A 21,072-nucleotide genomic window follows, 5' to 3' on the forward strand; every position below is an offset into this window, starting at 1 on the left:
CCTCTGTTTGGATCAGTCGGGAATAAGCAAAAGCCCCGCCCCTGTGTTTTGATTGGCTCAGAGGCCAATCAGTCAAACACAATGGATGACCATCTATATGTAAAAATATTGATGGTCAACCACTGCATAGTTTAGCACTATCGATGGCCAGTTGCACTATTGCCATCGATGGCAACCATCGATGGCAATGGCAACGATGGCTATCCCTACATTAGAACGCACACCTCTAAATATACCGCCATCTGGGCATCCCACCCTTAAAATCGGAGGGAATTTATGCAAAAGTCGTCACAATGTGTCAGCAAGCATCATCTCCGCGGTGGGCCTGTCTGTTTGCTGGTTAGTAGAATAACGTCTTAACGTCTGACTTGTACCGGATCGATACAAAAAGCTAATGGCTGTTTGTAACTGCAGATTCACACTTCATAGTAAATAACCCTCATTATGGCATGTAACTCATTGCAGACAACCTGAGTGGGACAGAAGAGGAGGATCATGGATGTGTGCGCACAAAATTAACCCCCCCCCCTCCTCCAACGGTTCCTGAATTGTGAATAGTTCGAAAATATTTCGAAGTGCTGAAAATATATTTAGCAAACACAGCCGATAGCGCTTTCTCCGAAATCCCAATATTAATGTGTTACTTAACAAAAACACCGCAAATAGCTATTTGATTTTACATTAACATATGTAGCTCAATAATCTGCACAGGGCCATGTTGTACTGAGTGGATATGTGATAAAATGATGCAGCTTCTAACAGCGCTGTCAGTAAATTTCACTGTTGCCTTGACAACTGTCTCTAATTATCAGGAACGGTCCCAGATTTGAAAGATTTGTCCCCGGTAATTGTTGTCCCTGCAAAATAACTTAATTTTCAATATTGACCAAATGTGGAATCCAATTCAATTTTTACTGCATTGTATTATGATCTTCTTACCATGGGGCATATTCACCTCAGTCCACATGTAAAATGCTTTCATGGTGTGCTATTTTGCTGCAAATACGGTAATGCAGATTATTGCGGGCCTTTGGTCGTGTATTAGTGCGGCTTTCAGTGAGGAATCCTTAAATCCCATCTCCGTTAAAAAACACACAATGTAGTAGTCTTCGAGAAGATAAGTAGTTGGGCATGTTATACCCAAAGATGACTATTTTCAGCGATTCCCTCAAAAAAAACCCCCCTAAAAACAGGTAAATACAGAACCATTTTTTTATTTCTGGGCTTTATTATTTAATCTGTGAAAAAATGGTACTTTTTAAGATCATTAAAACTTTGTAATACTCAAACTCATTAACATGAAGTGGCGTAACTCTGGGAGACAATGGAGTCATCTGCCGCCGGGCTCCTGCTCCCAAGGGGGCACTTCTCCTACCCTGATAGTTCAAATCAGTTCATTTAGAGCCATCAATATCACTTCTGTGGCTGACTCCTCCCTCCTAGCAGTAACATAGACGTCATACTCTTTATGTTAAACATAATATACATAACATACATGCATACAAACATACACACATGCTTACATATATTTATATAAGGTGCTGTATGTGTGTGTACCAATATTTATCTTGCCTCCGGGCAACTGGGACGAACTTACACCACTGTTAACATTTTATAATGGGGTCTCCAATCAGGGCCGGCACCACCACTAGGCAGCTCTAGGCATTTGCCTAGGGCACTGGCACCTGGAGGGCGGCAGTTCGCGCGGCGGCGCCGGAAGCGCTAGTTATTTGCTATTCACTACAGGGACCCCGCCGGCCGCAGCCAGCTTTATACACATGACGGCGCCGCAGGTACCCCTACGGCACGGACACCCCTGACCGCCCCAGCACTGCAGGGACGCCAGGGCAGCATTTTTTTTACACAGGTACCACCCCTCCCTCCCCCCGGCACCGGGGCGCCCCCACCCCGACTCGCCTGGGGCGCTCCGGTGCCTTGCACCGGCCCTGTCTCCAATGATTCAAAGTGATGCAGTATGTAGCAGAATTCAATGCTTGAATACAGAAAAACACCCAAGAAAAATTGCAAACAATGGTGGGAACTAGGAAGTGATTCTGGATGCTAAAAGCATATACTGTATCCTTAAGAAATATGGTCTGACATGGTGATTCCCAAATTAGGTGATGTGGCACCCAGGGGTGCTGCGGTGCACTTGCTGGGGTGCCACAGGTTGTTGGGCTAGGTCCAAATCCAATTATTTATGATCCATGTGATATAAAAAAAAACCACAGCTGGTGCCTGCCAATCATAAAATATGTGGGCAAACAGAATCCAAACTCTGGGGATACGGTCATTTGGTCTACAGACACTAGGGTTTGGTAAACAAGCATTGGGTCGACACCATTAGGTCGACATGGTTGTAGGTCGACATGGGTCAATGTCGACATGGGTTTAGGTCGACAGGTCATTAGGTCAACACATGCATTAGTTTGACAGTGTCTAGGTCGACATGGGGTTTTTCACTGTTTTTTGAGCTGACATGTGCCGACAGGCGGTATTTCATGCCCTACCATCCGCTAGGGCATGGAATAAAATAATGTGCCGAGCGCAGCGAAACTTTAAACTGTGTCCATTTCGACTGTGACGACATTTGGGTAAAAAACCAGTGAAAAACCCCATGTCGACCTTTTGACTGTCGACCTAGACACTGTCGACCTAATGCTTGTGTTGAACTAATGTCCTGTCGACCTAGACACATGTCAACCATCACCCATGTCGACCTAATGATGTCGACCTAATGCTTGTGGACCAAAATACTGTAGACCAAATGATCCCAACCCCACAAAAGTGGGTTGGGATCATTTAGTCGACAATAACTAGGTCGACAAGCATTGGGTCGACACCACTAGGTCGACATGCAGCAGGGTCGACATGGGTTAAGGTTGACATGGGTCAAGGTCGACATGTGTCTAGGTCGATATGACATTAGGTCGACACTCGCATTAGGTCGACAGTCAAACGGTCGACATGGGTTTTTTCACTGTTTTTTTTTTTACCCGAATGTCGACACAGTTGACATGGGCACAGGTTGAAGTGCACACTATTTCATTCTCCCACCACGCCCTAGTGGATGCTAGGAGCCAGATGCACTAAGCTTCCAAAGTGATAAAATGGAGAGTGATAAACAAGCGGTCGGCGGTATGCTAATGAAGGACGGAACATGATCATTCCGCCCTTCATTAGCCTGGTGCCAGTGTGTAAGGACAGTCCCTGCTGACGGGTATTTATTCTGATGTCGGAATGAATGCTCGTCACTCCAGCGTGTACCCAGCATAAATGTGACTCCCCTGTCAGTCACGGCGAGTGCCACAACCGCGCGCGTATTCTGAATACTGTATGTTCTCCGGTACGCTAGGTCGACACTATAAAAGTCAACCGCTAAAGGTAGACATGGTTAGGTCGACGCACACATTGGGTTGACAGTCAAAAGTTCAACATGAGTTTTTCAGGTGGTATATCATCCAGTGGGGCGTCGAGGGACGAAACATAAGAGTGTGCAGCAAGCCATGCGAGGGGACGTGGTACATTGATACGGCATCTGTGTTGACTTACGGCGAAATTCGGAACAAAAAAACATGAAAAAATCATGTCAACCGTTCCATTGTCGACCTAATGCTTGTGTTGATCTACTGTCCCTGTAGTGGTCGACCTAATGTATATGTGTACAGTATATAGATATAGAGATATACACACACGCACGGGTCTGTGCACACAGCAACAATGGGGGATCTGTGTGCATATAATAACACAGGGTCTGTAGTAATGTGTGCATATATAATATTATACAGGTGTCAGGGTGAGGATGGAGGATGGGCAGAATCAGGACTAATCATATACTGGTGTGTGTGTGTATAGAACATAACATCAGATGTGTACACACACCGCATAGACACACATGACCCTGACACCCTCACGCCGCCACTGCACCTCTCCCCCCTCCAGCAACCCTTGAATGAATGGGTAGAGGGGGGGACGGCTGGGATACAGTGATTCATGATGAGGAAGATGCGTGGATGACATCCTCAGCACCAGAGGGGAGGATGGTTAGGACAGGATAGGGGTGAGTGACAGGAGGAACAAAACGTGAATGGGGAAGACCTGCACCCAGGCACAGCAGCAAGTGCGAGATACAGAGGACGGATTACTAAGGAGCTGAGCAAGGGGGCAAGTAGAGAAAGAGGGGCACACAGGCAGGACCAGAGAGACACAGAAGGAAGAGAGGGAGGGAGGGAGGAGGCGTGGTGTAGTGATGGAGAGAAGAGAGTGAGACTCCTGCAAAGGGAGGAAGACAGCGGAGGAAGTGCCTGGAAAATGGAAATAGAGAGGGAGACTGAGAGTCTGGATGTTCCTTCCTCACACCGCACCTGCTCTGCGCGCACTGCATCCATCCCTGCACAGCCCTTATAAATATACAATATCAGCGCCACTGCATCATCTGTACAATGGCATGTCCCCTCTGCATTCCCAGCCCTCTCCTCCTGAGCACACAGCACCGTCTCCCTGCACGCACAGCATCCTCCCTGCCCTCCACTCCTCTGCACTGACAACCACTTTACATGCATCTTCCTCCATTCTGCCCACACAGCACCTCACTGCACGCAGACCATCACTCTTCTGTGTCATTTGGGGAGAAGGCCTGTAGTCTGCATCCCAATCTCCCGTCTGATGCCTCACTTCTGCTCCCAGCACTGCTGGATGGACATCATCATTCCGGTTGGAAGAAGGTGAGACAAGTCTGACTCTAGGCCAAATCTCTCCCCGACCCCTGGTCCCTGGCAGCATCTCAGGATTTCCCATTGGACACAATTTCTAGGCTTCATCCCGTCTTCCTGTTAGATTTTTCAACTACCTCTTAAAACCTAGAACTCACCGCACCTCCTGGAACTCTACACATCTGTAAACCCATGGACCCTATGGTCAACTCTTGCCCACTGTGGACTGCAACCTCTCAGCTATCGGCAATCTTCTCTCCGTTCCAAGCAAGGAAGCATGGCCTATGATAAGTCCCCCCCTCTCGGACGTCTAGCCTTGCTCCCCGGCACTTCCATGATCACTGTAGGACTTTCATGATCACCGGTAAAGTCTTGGTGGTCTTTGGATTTGTTTTTAGTTTCTTTTTAGTACAGTCACGTCAGCGGAAGACCCTTCTCCTATGGGACTTTATGCCTTAATGACATTATCCGTGTCTTGCATCGGCTGGCTGGGGGGATAGAGAGTGCCGGTTGTCTCTCGCCCCTCAGAAAGGAACGTGATTGCCCCCCTGCAGATGAGGCGGAATCCCCCCACCCCCTCCGTGTGCCGTCTCCGGGAGATGAAGGAGGAATTGAGGAGGGAGAACAGAATTGTGAAGAAGAGGGAAATGGCTCGCTTGTGGTTTGTCTTGAGGGGGTCTTGGAAGGGAGTGTGATCTTCCCCTCCCTCCGACCACATCATATTCCCTCTCGCCTCTCTTCATCTCTCCGGTGTGAGACACTAAGGAATCAAGAGACAGAGGGGAGAGAGGGCTCGCCAGCCTGCCGCTCAGCTCGTGCTGCATCCTCTTCTATTTGTGAGTGCACCTTTCTGCTCTTCCCTGGGGGTGGCTGGGGGATCGGGGAGGGGGGCTGTGCATTCAGAAATCCGAGTCTTCCGTCAAAAAAAAAGGTGATATAAAGCTTGACTAAGGGGGGCCCTTTAAAAATGGCGGTGCAGGGGAAATGTTGAGCATCACCAGGTTTGGGTCTCAAAACAAAGGGGGTAGCAGAGGGAGGGGGCCACAGCTTTAAAATGTGTTTTACGCACGGGGAGGCTGGAATGAGAAGTATTTTTAACCCCCCCCCCAACTTATAAATGTAACACCAAGGGCCTGCACATTCATTTGTGATAGTAGTGGAAATGGGGGTGATGGTACTGATAATGGGGGGGGGGGGGGCTAAAGGTCTGTACTTGCCAAGCAGCCCCCCTCCAGCACTCACACAGGCCCAGGTTGGTCTATAATGCAGTTAGGCATGGCAGGGGTTAAGTTGCCACTTGATGAGCCAACGTCATGTTAGCAGGTTCCTGGGACCTTAGCGGAGATTGAGCATGTGTGCGTGTGTGATTCTGCATACATGCGTACTAACATGCTCACGCGAGGAACATTGCAGATCCGTGTACTGTCTGCACACACAGATGCTGTCCTGGCTCATGCCCTGCTCCTTCCCCAGACATACACACGTATGTATAACATGTGCACTGAATACGGTGCTCTTTCTCTCTGGTTTCAATCCATCGTGTACATAGTATGAGATGCATTACTGTATAACGTGTGTCTGCTACCTGCCGAGGTACGCTGGTTCATAACTGTGTATATTAGGTATATAGACACCTGTGCAGCGCTCTGCCCATCTCCATATACACTGACTGGCACATTATGCTGACACCCTGCTCGCTCAATGCCCTACACAGAAAAGATTCTATACATACAATTAGCAGGAAGTCTGCAGGCTGAGCGCGGGATGCACTAACGCGCAAATGCGGTAAAAACACCGTTATCTGGGTTTTTACCCACTTTCGTATGCACTAAAGCCCGCAAGGGTACCGCTGCGTGAGGAAAAGCTGAGTGTACCCTATAGGAGCCTATGGGCTTCTCTCCGGCAGAGGGACCCGTCACAGATCTCCCCCCCAGCATGCCCCGCAGCCTGCGCCGTCACTGTGCGCATGTGCAGATTGACTCCCGGGTGTCAGACCTGGACAGTGGCGTAACTACTAGATTTGCCCCCCCTGCCCCCAAGTAAAGTTAACACACACACTCCCCCCCCCCCCCCCACATTACCCCTCCGCACGCCGCTTCTGTGGCAGGGGGCCGCAGATCTTGTCTGCGGTCCCAGCTCCCCTCCTGGCTCCTCCTGCTAATGATAACGGACCATCACAAAATGTCCGCCCCCATACAGCAGTTTTTGAGGATGCTAGAGGAGGCCACAGGGACCCGCAGACAAGTAGATCTGTGGGTCCCGGCCACGGACGCGGCAGGTCCCGGCAGGCTATTGTTACGCATCTGGACCTGGAAGTGCACGGACTGCGCCACATTGCAAAGGGCAGCACTTACCGAAAGAGCTGTCCTTTGCGTTACTAATTGCATATGTTCGTGCATATTCTATTATTATGGGTACGGTAGCTGGCGAATGCCCGCGAAGTGGGGCAGCGGATGTTCCTGCCCTCCAACACATATGCTAATACTATAAGAATTACATTCTCATACTTCAGAGCAGATGTACTTAGCTATGGAAAGAGATAAAGTGAAGAGCTAAAAAGTAACAAACCATCAGCTCCTCACTTGCCATTTTCAAACACAGCCAGTAACGTGGCAGTTAGGAGCTGATTGGTTGGTGCTTTATCTCTCTAAACTTTATCACACTCTAAGGATTAGTACAACTCCCCCAATATAATAATATTTACTTCTATCACCACATAACACGTTATTATCTGCCGTGGCTGTGTTTCGGGATTACTGTGCCACCCTCCTTGCATCACAGGTTAAAGGCCTTAGGAGGGCTACAGTATGGCCCTTATTGAGATCTGATTGCAGTAAGAATTTGTTCTCAAAATGGGCAAAACCATGTGCACTGCAGGTGGTGCAGATGTAACATGTGCAGAGAGAGTTAGATTTGGGTGAGTTATTGTGTTTCTGTGCAGGGTAAATACTGGCTGCATTATTTTTACACTGCAATTTAGATTTCAGTTTCAACACACCCCACCCAAATTTAACTCTCTCTGCACATGTTACATCTGCCCCACCTGCAATGCACATGGTTTTACCCATTTTGAGAACAAACTTGTACTGCGATCAGATCTGAATAAGGGCCTATGTTTGCTTATCTCAATATCACAACCGTCAATAATAATTTCTCAGCGGAATTACTGCTGTCATAATATTAATTGTACCAACAATATTCCTTCTTTTGTTGCAAAAGTCTCCTATTTATAAGTTACCTTAGCTGAGGTGATCAACGAAACAAAATGGCTGCCTCCACCAATGCAGGTAACCACGGCCCCGTGCACAGGTCATTCACAGTGTTTATGGGAATCATGTATCCACACAGTGGACAAGCATGCATATACTGTGCTTTGACATTACATTTTTTCTCTCTTTTGTATCCAAATCCTCTTGTCCATCCAATGTTGGTCCTGAAATTGGAATATGAGCATAATTATACTGCGAGGAATACATTTCTGGACTGTTATACATTATGGTTTATTTTATATTAATGTGAGTAGGGATCTGGCTAACTAAGCGCTGATTATGGACAGCAGAGGAATATGTGTTACTAATGCTTCGTCTATGTCTATTTTATGTGCTGGGAGTTATCTACATACAAGTACAGTATATAGTATATAGTGTATATATAGTATATAGCGTATTATTCTCATAAGTCTTAATTCTATTATAACAGAACTGCTGAATAATAATGCATAAGGTCTTTCTATAGAACTTAATATGACGCTCCTATATAATGTGATTATAAAAAGTTTGGGCAACTTAATCCTTTACTATCTGTGGAGCTACGAGTTGCTTACAAAGGGCCTGATACAAGGTTCGCTAAGTAGCGTTTGTTTGCTGCGAGCACTTTGTAAAGACAAGTTAGACTCTAAACTGAGTTTTATTTCCGTTGGAGTCTGCCGAAGAGAGGCCGGGGGGCTAACGTCATGTGACGTCAGCCGACCGCCCCTGAGCAGCCATTGGCCCGCCAGCATTCCCAGGGGAACACCCTTAAAACACTGCCCGTTCCCCTGCCCTAGCCTGGTGTCTGCCCCCACCTGCCTCCTCTGTAGCCCTCTCTGAAACTGTTTGCTCCCGGGGGCTGCAGTGTGCGCATACACGCATACGCAGACCCCCCACGAGTTTCACCCCGTCTGATCGTTAAGGAATTACCCCCAATGTGTATTATGTTATAAAATTGTTCCAACAAGAGTTTGTTGGTCTATAGATAACAGATCAAGTATACAGTGACTATGTGGGGAAGATGTCCTAAGCCTTAGAGCAGGCATGTCCAAACTGTGGCCCTCCAGCTGTTGTGTAACTACAAGTCCCAGCATGCCTTGCCATGATCTGACAAATTGCAATTTCTGCAGCTATAGTGGTTACAGGGGATGCTGTCAATTTACATACAGTCAAACTCCCATGGTCAAAATACTGGCCACCGTTAACCTACGGTTAAATACCGACACATTCAGAATTTCCGACACGGTCAAATGCCGGCAAAGTCCAAATGCAGACATTTAAAATGTCGACAGGTCAAAAAGTCCACGAGTTTTTTATGATTTTTCTCTTTGAAACCAACTTGTTTATACTTCATAATCCAAGCGGGCATAACGTTAGATAATAATAGTGTGCCGACGCAGTGAGGCAACGTGCCTGAAGCATGGCATGTGCATCGTGCAATGCGATGGGATTATGTAGTACACTTATACGTGTCCATGTCGTCCTATATGGATACTGTAGGCAGACTTTTTGACCTGTCGACATTTTAAGTGTTGGCATTTTGACCGTGTCGGCATTTTGACAGTGTGGTATACTGAATTTCGGCTTTTTAAACATGACATTATTTTGACCATGGGGTATTTGACTGTAGATAGATCATACTGAACCCGGTTACAGGTCCAATGTTGTACAAGCTTAGAAATGGTGCAGACGGCATGTGGTTCTCTGTTGCTTCCCAATTAGGGTCTATGTACTAAGCCTTGAAGAGAGATAAAGGGGAAAGAGATAAAGTGCCAGCTGATCAGCTCTTAAATGCCATTTTTCAAACCCAGCCTGGAACATGGCAGTGAGGAGCTGATTGACTGGTACTTTGGGCCTGGATTCTCGTTCACTTGCAAAAGCAAATTGACAAAACCATGTGCACTGCAGGTGGGGCAGATGTAACATGTATAGAGAGAGTTAGATTTGGGTGGGGGTTTGTACCTCAAACTGATATCTATGTTGCAGTGTAAAAATAAAGCAGGCAGTATTTACTCTGCACAGAAACAAAATAACTCACCCAAATGTTACATCTGCCCCACCTGCAGTGCAGCATGCTTTTGTCCATTAGAGAGAGAATTGGCTTTTACAAGTGAACCAGAATCATGACCTTTGGCAGGGCCGAAACTAGGGTTTCCGGCGCCCGGGGCAAGGCAGTCTTTTGGTGCCCCCCCCTGCAGCGATGCTGCTGCGCGCCGGAGGTGCGCCGAAATTTTTCGGGGGCGTGGCCTAATTTGGGGGCGTGGCCTATAATCGCTGCTCTCCCACGAGGCCACGCCCCCATTTTGCCGCTATGGGGGCATGACCCAGAGGCTCTGTGAGCCTCTAGCCATGCCCCCAGCCCCCTGGCTGCGGGAATAGACGCTGTGCGCATGCGCACAGCGTTTATTCCCCGCTGCTTAGTTAGCAGCTGACAGGGGGACCGACCAAATGACGCCTTGTCCCTGGCGCCGGAGACCCCCCCCCCTCCCCGCACAGCCGGAGACCCCCCTCCCCGCACAGTCCTCTCACCGTCCATCTCCTTCTAGCGCGGCTGCAGGAAGCGCTGATGACTTCAAAAAGACTTGCCGGACGCTGATTGGCTGAATTCAGCCAATCAGCGTCCGGCAAGTCTTTTCGAAGTCATCAGAGCTTCCTGCAGCCGCGCTAGTAGGAGATGGACCGACTCCGTCCGGTGTATGTGGACGCTGTAGTGTAGCGGCGGGCATGTTTGCCCGCCGCTACACTACAGCGTCCACATACACCGGACCTCACAGCGCCCCTCACCTCCAGCGCCCGGTGCGCGTGACCCCCCAGCCCCCCCCTAGTTACGGCCCTGCCTTTGGGGGATATTCAAATCCATTCGGTCCTCTGTGCATTCGCACGGAGGACCGATGATGCGCGTCTGCGTGCACCCACGGCAAACTTTCGGTTCCCCGGGTGCACACACCCATGACGGCGTGCAGGGGGCGGAGATTGGCGGGGAGATTGGCGGGGAGTCAGGCAGTGACGCGGGTGCGGGGGGCTGGCAGCTGACATCACCGGATGTCAGCTGCCAGCCCATAGCCGTGCCAGGGGACTTAAAAGTTACTTTTATATGCGTGCACGCACCACATCTTTCGATGGTTGCCGACCATCGAAAGATGTGGGCGGTTACCCGAGGCATACAAATGGATGTTTATGCAAAACATACATTCGCAGCCTGTGCGGGCGAACCCGCGCTGCGAGGGGGGGGGGGGGGGGGTTGGGCGTTCATTCTCCAGGTGGGGTTTGGTGGACATCCAGAATAACCCCCTTTATCTCCATCTACTTGTTCTGTCTCCAGCATTGTTAGCTGGCGAGTCCTGAGGAAAGTTCTCCTACTTTATATAAGCAGTTCCTCGATTCTTCGCCGATATTTCTGGACAGGCCATGTTCTCATGCAATGCCGCCCATACATTTACTAGTATCATCACTTTACACACAAGGGGGGACATTGACTAAGATGGGAGTTCTATTGCAGGCGGGATGTTCCCCCTAGCAACCAATCAGATTCAACTTCTTATTTACTAAGCACCTAGAAGATAATAGATGGCATCTGATTGGTTGCTATGGGAAACATCCCATCTACCACGCATTACTAGTCACATCACTAGTTCCCAGAGTAGGTTTCTATATCAGGGGGTGATTTATTGATCTGCGAGGTTCTGTACTAGCCTCACGCATTAGGTGTATGCGCATAGGAGACAATTCCGGTTCACTCGCTGTGAACCGAATTCGGCTCCTGCCACGATCATCAGGGTTTGCGCAAGCGCTGGGCCATGGAAATGCTGGGCGTTCCCATGGGAATGTGGGCGGGGTGAAGTGTGCCGGGGGCGGGCAGCTGACGTCACATGACGTCGGACACCCGCCCTGTCTTCGCCCTGGAGGCCGCAAATATAAGTCAGGGGAAGGCAGAGAAAATCAGAGGCAAGGGAAAACATTCAATGAGTGCGACTCGGTAAACTGCGAGCTTACCGATTCGACTAGAATTAGGCCCATAATGCAGCAATTTCGGCACTGAAACTTATGAGGAAAGATTAATATTATCTACCCATCCCACAAAATTATATACAAAGCAATGCTAACGCAAAACCTCACAGCCAATAGGATTGATCGGTTTGTGCAGAGGACGGTACTTCACAACTATGTGAACTTTCCTTGCGATTATAGCAAATTACAAGCGTATCCTGTTTGCCAGGCGTACCTTACGCTGCCTAATGTGAAGGGACAGAGGCAGTTCGCACAGTGTCACTGTGTGTCATAACACATCTTATGTAATGGCACACCATGCCTCACGAGGGAGCGTCACACAATATGTCCACACACAATACCGCACAGCGCCCATCCCCCAATATTAGAGCCTGTCACCGGGAATTACGTTTTGATGCACTCTGTCAAAGCATATCGCAGGCAGACACACTATGCTGCGATGTATTATGTCCCATTAAGTCACACAATGCTGCGCTATGTAATTACAGAGCTGCCAGTGGACCCTTATGACAGAAATTTGGGGATTGAGTCGCATAGAGGTGACGGGACTGGTTACCCCCGAAGTCAACAAATAGCGCAAATTACAGATATGTGAGTGAATGTGTGACCTTAGTTTATCCGTCATATTAATGAGCTGGTGGGAGACATAGAAATCCAACGCTTATTAACTAACGAGCTATCAAGACACAAATATGCCTCCAGAAACAGATGCTTATGGGAAAGGGTGATGATTGTGTTTACCAAACAGGCCGCGTTAGCCGCGTCATTCGCAACACATAAACAACTCGTGCTACTCCTGTACATTGGGCCTGATTCAGCAAGGGTTGCTAAGCAGCGGTTGTTCGCTGCCGAACAAGCCCATAAACACCACCCGACACCCATCCAAACGCAAGTATGCGCAGACCCCCCCACCATTGGACCGGGGACAAATTTATCCGGTTCCAATTTAACCTGAATCAGGCCCATAGAACAGATGGTTATTACAGATGGAGCGCATTTCATTCAGGCAGGCCCTACCAGCCATTGCCAGGGGGCAAATGCGCAAGAGACACTAATGCTGGGTACACACCAGGACGACTAGGGCCCGATCCCCTCAATCTAGATCCAATTCCGACCAATTGAATGTAGATTGTGTGGTGATTGGGCCCTTTTCTGACCTGGTGTGGACCGATACCGATCCGATGCGCGGTCCCGCGGGTCGGTCGGTCGTTATTGAGATCCTACCTGCTGCAGGTAGGATCTCAATGACGACCATACAACCGGGTGCGGGTCGCCATCGGATCGGACCCGCTCACGGTGCACATCGTGAGCGGGTCGTGCCCCCCGCGTCACCGTGAGCGAGTCGGACGAGACACTGACGACCCGCTCACGATGTGCATCGTGACTGGGTCGTCCTGGTGTGTACCCTACATAACGCACCCAATGCGATGGAGCTCCCCGCCGCCGCCCGGGGGGGTGCATGCTCACGAGACACTCGCGCACCCAATGCGATGTAGCTCCCCGCCCGGGGGGGGGGGAAAGGGCACGAGACACTCGCGCACCCAATGCGATGGAGCTCCCCGCCGCCGCCTGGGGGGGTGCATGCGCACGAGACACTCGCGCACCCAATGCGATGGAGCTCCCCGCCGCCTGGGGGGGGTGCATGCGCACGAGACACTCACGCCCCCAATGCGACATCGGTCCCCACCGCCACCACGACACCCCCCCTAACCCTGCCTGTCTCCACTTCCGCCGAGAGACTGGGGCACGTGTGCACGTGAGACGCACGCGCGCCCCAGTCTGATGGAGTCTCTCTCTGCCGGCTCTCACCAGCGGGGACCTTCTGGCGACAGCCGAGCAAGCATGAGAGGGGCTCCATGTGTAGGTCAACTGTGTCATAGCGAAGCGCCAGGCTTGTACGCGTTACACTAATTGGGTGTCCATGTCGGCAAATGTTGTCATCGACACAAACCTGTGAAAACTCATGCAACTTTTTCCTATGTTGACCATTCTATGTCGAACTATCGCTTTTTGTCCATGTCGACCAAGTGCACTTCGACTCGTTTCCCGTGTCGACTTTTCCACTGTTAACCAATTGAGGTGGTGTACCTAAAGACTGTCACCCTTCATTCTGTGGCTCTAATTATCCACACCCATAAAAGTAACCCAATCCAATGAATAACTTCAGCAGTATATTTGCTAGAATCTGAATGCCGATTGGTTGCTAGGGGTAACGGTGCAACAACGCCATATTAAATAAACTCCAGTGAATGATTATTTAATCCTTACACCCTCCTCTCTCTAGGAGGGAGCCGGAGAACCGGGGGCGGCCGGAACGTGGTGTGGTAACAGGATAGGCTCAGAGTACTGTCCATGCAGCGAAATGAATGACTTGAGGCTAGGCTTAATTAGGCTGGATCGGAGGCGCAATATAAATGTGTGCCGTCAAATTTACGCTTTGATAATGCTTGAAATGGAGATAAACTTCATCCAGCATTATTCTGTAGCTGTAGCGAAAGGATGGCAGAGATTACACGTCCTGAGCCTCCAGACGAATCCTCATCCGTGTTTATCGTGACATGCTTCGGACACGCAAATAAAACTCATATAGAATTTATGAAAGATTATGTTTACAACCCCGGTACCCAATAGATTAATATGTGACTGTGTGTTAATGAGAAGGGTAGTTTAGATGGGATTTGGGGGGTGATTCTTGTTGACTCACTAAGCAGCGAAAGTGCATAGCGAGCCATCTAACGCTGCCCGCTGTCGAGCGAATGCCGTCCCCTGCCGCCGCCCAAACATCGCCGCGTCTGGGCTTAGAATGGGGAGAGCGGTCCTGTGACGTTAACGTCCCGCCCCTGGCATGCAGCTGCCTGCCTGCGTTCGCATGGGGACGCGCAGCATTTTTCAGGGAGCACCCACAATATTTGTGGGTACGGCCAGTAAACGCTGGGCATCCCCATGTGAACATCCTCTACCTGCTTCCATACTGCTCCCCCCCCCCCCGTGCAAATGCCTCGCCGACTGCGCAAGTCACTGAAGGCTTCCGCACAGCAGCCCCGCAGATGCGCATATGCGGACATTGGTCCCCGATGCGAATACGCCAGGGAACGATCAGATTGGAATCAGGCCTGGGTTCCAAGGTAACCAAGCATAGTCTTGAACAAACTCCGATGTGATCCCTGTCAGGGCAATAGATACCCAAAGGCTTCTGTTTGGGCAGCGCAATCTAAATATGGCATTGCCCACTGAATTCTTTGGCATTTGAGAGCTTGGGTCATATGGTCACCCAAACTAAGTCCGACATGACTTAAGTCGACACATGAAAACGGTCTACATGGCTTTAAGTCGACAGGGTCATTAGCTCGACCCGCATTAGGTCAACATTGGGGAGGTCGACATGGGTTTTTCACAAATTTCGACACAGTCGACATGGATTCTGGAAAAGTGCACAGCTCGCCATACTTCGGGCATATTATATTCTCCCTCCACACCCTAGTGGATAGTAGGGCATGAAATACCACCTGTCGGCACATGTCGGTTAAAAACACCCATGAAAAACCCATGTCAACCTTTTGTCTGTCGATCTTCCCAATGTTTGGCTAATATATTTCCCCCTTTAAAGAAAAAGTATTCACCAAGGGGAACTATGCAGGCGCTTATGGGATGGGGTGTTTAAGCTGCTCTCACCCAGGGGAGGGTCAGTCCCCCAACGATATGAAACAAACGTGAAAAAAAAGAACAGCGGTGGAACGCTTACCTAAAAAATCACAAGATGGTCAATTGGGAATCACATTAAAGTATAAATTGAATTAAAAGGCAACATCTAAAAAACAATGTAATAGGTAATATGGCATAAAATATTCTCCTGAATGAAGAACAAATCACGGATTGGAATGTCCATGTGGAGGATGTAAAACAATTCTGGGGATCCAAGATATAAGTTTAGGAGAGTTGGTCCAATGTCCAATCCGGGACACCACCACCTGCTTATACATTGGAGACCCACCTGTTTGCTGGCAGGGAAACCTGACCCATACATCATCAGGAACAAGATCTTGGGCCTCCAGTCAGGTTTATGGACACCCACAAGACCAGTTTTTCATATGGAGTACAGGGGAGACCAATTTTAAATATCAGGTGGGAGCGTTAATAGGAACAAGCGGGACTAACAATAAGTATGCCCGTCCACAGTCCTCTAGCACCAATTATATTTGTGCATATTTTATACTGTATTACTTGTTCTTCATTTAGGAGAATATTTTATTCCATATTACCTATTACATTGTTTATTAGATGTTGCCTTTTAATTCAATTTATACTTTTATGTGATACCCAATTGATCATCTTGTGATTTTTTTAGGCAAGCGCTCCACCACTATACTTTTTTTTGTTCTTGTTTATATCCCCCCCCCCCCCAGTCTTTTTTACATCATTTGGGATGAGTCTGTACATTATCCTTGTGGTTTGATTATTGTGTTGTTAATAATAAAGCAATTACCTCACGTGTCCAATCCTGGGTTGGTTTACAGAACCTGAAGGTTAATAATATGCGCTAAATTTAGTTTTGATGACTCACCAGATAATCCTTGACCTCTCCTCTTGTCGTGCTTGCTCCATCTTTGCATGAAGTCTACACAACGCCTCATTCATCTGCAAAATGAAATCATATCAGATGACTATAATGTATGGAGAAGAGGAATGTCAGTGCTGATAAATTCCTTTCTATAGTGAGCACTATATAAACTGTGGGCACTGACAGTGTACCCATTCCATTACTATCCCAGTACAATGTGAGGGCATTAGCGCAGCTACGATTGCTACTTGCGGCAAATAATGATTGGTTGCTGGTTGTGTTGATGCCACTCTAAACGTTATTTGTAATTTTGTAGTGTTTTTTTTTTCCAGAAATTCACTAACTTTCACTAACTACCACTAACACCATAGATTTCTGGGCTTGTCTCTGTTAACAATGCCATCTGAAGATGATGTTATCCCACTGCTCTCTATGAGCAAAGCCGGTTGCGAAGTCATCTCATGGAACACCTAGTGGTTGGGGTGTCATGGTTTAGTCACCGCAATAAAACATAGGGCCTTATTCAGATCTGAGCTCAGTACAAATTTGTTTGGAAAATGGGCAAAACCATGTGCACTGCAGGTGGGGCAGATGTAACCTGTACAGTCAACAAGAAAAAGTCCTGATTGATTTAAAATGTTGAGAGCTATGTTCTTGGATGCGCTTCTGTATTTAAGAGCATGTACAGTCGCAGCCGCCTCTGACTCAATGCAACATATAATTATACCCACGTCCAATTGCACACAATAAGGGTATTTATGAAAACATATCAGCCAATCGTATTCTGTCACTTTTAATATAGTTTAGAAATGTAAAGTTTGGTAACGAAATGCAACGCAGCATTTTTCCAAAGCACAAGTTTTCAGAAATGCCTTCCATTGGCTTTACATATTCATGTATACATCCAGTAATGCGCAAATGCAATAAACTAAAAGTACTTAGCAGTAGGTTATGCCAGGAAAAACTACACTTATAGGCCAACACAACCTCAAAATTTTACATGCGTGTAGTTAATAAATATTACTTTACAATACAAAAGGTTTGTTGATATATTTATATGCCCGTAAATAATATAGGGCCTTATTTTGGTTCATTCTTTCTGACAAAATCCTTCTTAGATGGACAAAACCATGTGCACTGCAGGGGGGCAGATGTAACATGTGCAGAGAGAATTAGATTTGGGTGAGTAATTTTGTTTCTGTGCAGGGAAAATACTGACTGCTTTATTTTTACACTGCAATATAGATCTCACTTTGAAATAAAACCCCACCCAAATCTAATTCTCTCTGCACATGTTACATCTGCCCCACCTGCAGTGCACATGGTTTTGCCCATCTAAGAAGGATTTTGTCAGAAAGAATGAACCAAAATAAGGCCCATAGTATCTATATAAATGGTCAGTTATGATGTCATTATCAAATTTTATATGGGTAATGGGGTCACTTTGCGGCAGTGTATCTTGGCTCGTTTCTCCTCACACCGCATTGAGATTGTTTAAAAGAGATTCTTGGCTAGATTTACAAAGTGGGAATTTAAAGCGGCAATGATATTGGATGCAAACACATCACACTTTAAACTTTATATTATTGCTGCTTTAAATCTGCAGTTCAAACTCCCCGAAGAGTATCTACTTGCATTGCCTGCTTTGGCATGTTGGAGTTTGTGAGTTTGTGTCATGTACAGTAGTTTCAGGGTCGTATTATCTAATATTAAAAAGAGGACAATTATTAAAGCATTTTATTTATTTCAAATCAATATTCTCCTAAACCCATTTTCCCAATCATTTTGCGTGGCGGGAGCCATGTTCCCGGAGCCCCGCACATATGCAGTAGACTCTACTACGCTGCCAGAGAGGAAGGGGCCAGTAAATTTACAGAATAGGGGCCGTAGAAGATATCTCTGGTATTTGCTGCTGTTCCCCATCTTTTATGATAAGGGTCCGTTGGGTCCCTTGTTCCTGGTGAAAAGGGGTTTTGGTACTGCGCTCTACCTTGATTGGTGTGTGTTGGTGCAGCAATTTCTGGGTCCTGTCTGGGGACCCGGTCTTGGTAGATATGGATAGGGGGTAGAAATGCGCACTCTATGTTGGTGGCCCACTGGGGGTCAGACAATTCCCTGTTGTGGTGGGATTTGTCTGTGTGGTATGAGTTGCCAATTTGCTCTATTGAGTATCTACAGGGCGTACTATATAAAGACAAAACAGGTAGAAATGTATAATGCAAAATTACATTTATTGCTCAGGGACAGGTACAACCTTGTTGCAAAAAACGGAGTCCTATATTACTGGCAATGGGGCAAAGTGAGTGGTGGGGGTAGGGGTGGGGGATAACAAAGGGGGGGTTGTTTATGGTCTCCGACCCGGGGTGACAGCAGTCTGCTCTGCTTGTCACTGAAGGTGGGGACAGTTGTGTGTAGTCACCGTGGTGGCTGTTCACTAGAAAAGTACCTGGATGTCTAAAAGTCGGCGAAGTTTGCAGTAGGATGGTCAGGCGGGTGGTGCGGGGGGCTGGCGACCAGTGTTGCCAACTCTGAAATGTAAAACAAGCAACTGATGACCAAAAAACAAGCCCAAAACAAGCCCAATCTAATCCTAAAAAGTCCAAAAACAAGCCCAACATACATTTGACTATAGATAGGTAGATATTTTACGTATTATTTATACAATCTACAGATGGAGCAGGGCTTATTATTGCTGGCGGAGCGCCAGGACCGTGTCCCTGGCGATCCGCCAGCAATCTGGCGCTCTGGCTGAATGAGACGCTCGTGCGTCTCCCACGCACGAGCGTCTCAATAGCCGGGCGGCGAGGCGGCGCGGCGGGTGCAGTCCTGCCCGTCTCCAGCTTCAGGGAGACGGGCAGGGCTGCGGGGGGCTGCGGGGGGGCGGTGTGGACCGGCGGGGACCCGGGGAAGCCGGCGGGGACCCGGGCAAAAGCTCCGTCGGAACGGGACGCGCGTGCACCTCGTGCACGCGCGTCCCCTTCCGACATACAGATGGCGCGGGGCGGGGGATGGCGGGTGGCGAGTCCTCCGCCATCCCCAGCAAAGACAAGCCCTGCGCTATCTGTACATGTAATGTCTTTACAATGATATTTTATCAGCACAAAACTGGCTTTTAAAGAATACTATAACACTTCCTGCTTCGCCTCATTGATGAGGCAAAGCAGGAAGGGACATCGACAAGATGTATTAACATCTTGTCTGCCGAAGCGGGCGAACACAAACTTGCATGCTGACTCCTTCCTCATGGCCGGCTGTACTGGGCATGCGTGAGATCTGGCTACTCACGTGAGATCCCAGCGCAGCCTGAAGCCAGCAGCAAGGACAGTGATGTCACTGTTTTGGGTATAGGGCTTCGTCACCCTGCAGCTGTTGAAGCGGATAGCGGCAGGGGATGGAACAGTCAGCGCTGTGGACCGTTCATACATTTACCTTACATAGCGGCCTGTGCACACCGGCTCCTTCTTGCATGAGGGAGAAGTGGTATCAGTGCACAGAAAATGCGCTGATACCCCCTTCTCCCCCATATCGCGCCTTCATACATCTGCCCCAATATGAGATATTTTACTTTCATTTTTTTCTCTAAAGAAAAATCTCAAGTGAACATTGTCCTTTGTACACACTGATAAATATTTACCATACACGGTGCGATAGGCGATGTACGTTTTGTACTAGATCGCATGCGTTTTGAATGCGCTGCAATGCAATCTAGTGAGCACATACTTTTTGTGCTGTGCGATGTGAGCGGGATAAATTGTACCATGCGTGGACATCTTAAGAAAAGATAGAACAATCTTACTACAAGCATCATTGCTAAAATCAGATTAGCCCTACTGACTACACACAAGCCGCAACATAGATAATGGGAGTCATTACCATTTCTATAAGCCTAGTTCTCACCTGTGTTTGTCCCTTATCTCTGTGCTGAATAACTGAATTACAGAGAAGCCCAAAATAAAACAAGCCCAAAACAAGCTACCAAAAAAAATTATAAGCCCAAAAACAAGCAACAAGCAACCATCAAAAAAAATAAGCAACTCACGAAAAAAACAAGCCCAAATCCGCTTGTTTCAAGCTGACTTGGCAACTATGCTGGCGTCCCGTCCCCTCCCCTTGCCGCAGTGCACCTCTGCCCTTGTGTCCAGCGCGCTCCTTCCCTTGTTCCGACCTTGCTCCTCCTCTTTCCGCCCCCTCTCCTACCCTGCCACATGACAAGTTCCCTTAGCCCACCTGAATTTAGATGAGCCGCCAGTTCATTCAGGCAAGGGGCCACTTCCACCAGGGCGAGGTAGGGGCGGGACGGCCGGCAGATGCTGAGTGTGGGGGCATGGCCAACGCGATCGTGTCCTCATGACCACACCCCCACGGGCAATTCCGGTATTTCAGGCATTGCACAGCGGGGACAGGGGTACAAAGATGCGTATCGGGTCACTTGCTCGCACAGAAAGTGTGTGTGTGTGTGGGGGGGGGGGGGGGGTGAGCCGTGAGGCATTCCGGGAGGGTAGGCAACCCTGTTACCCAGCTCTAAAATGCAAAGCATCCTGTCCCC

At 48.3% G+C, this 21,072-nt stretch overlaps 1 protein-coding gene across 2 annotated transcripts in view; it reads left to right on the forward strand.

Moving 5' to 3' along the window:
• The first annotated feature begins 3,990 nt into the window (after positions 1-3,990).
• Positions 3,991-21,072, forward strand: part of GRIK5 (glutamate ionotropic receptor kainate type subunit 5) — a 257,460-nt gene continuing 240,378 nt past the window's right edge. Inside the window, exon 1 of one of the 2 annotated variants that reach the window (XM_083162218.1) lies at positions 3,991-5,548. The gene's annotated coding sequence lies outside the window, so the exon portion shown is untranslated. The remainder of the gene's footprint in view (positions 5,549-21,072) is intronic. The other variant, XM_083162220.1, reaches the window with a different exon arrangement.

The sequence above is a fragment of the Crinia signifera genome, chromosome 19 (assembly GCF_055691185.1).
Source record: "Crinia signifera chromosome 19, ASM5569118v1, whole genome shotgun sequence".
Taxonomy (NCBI): Eukaryota; Metazoa; Chordata; class Amphibia; order Anura; family Myobatrachidae; genus Crinia; species Crinia signifera.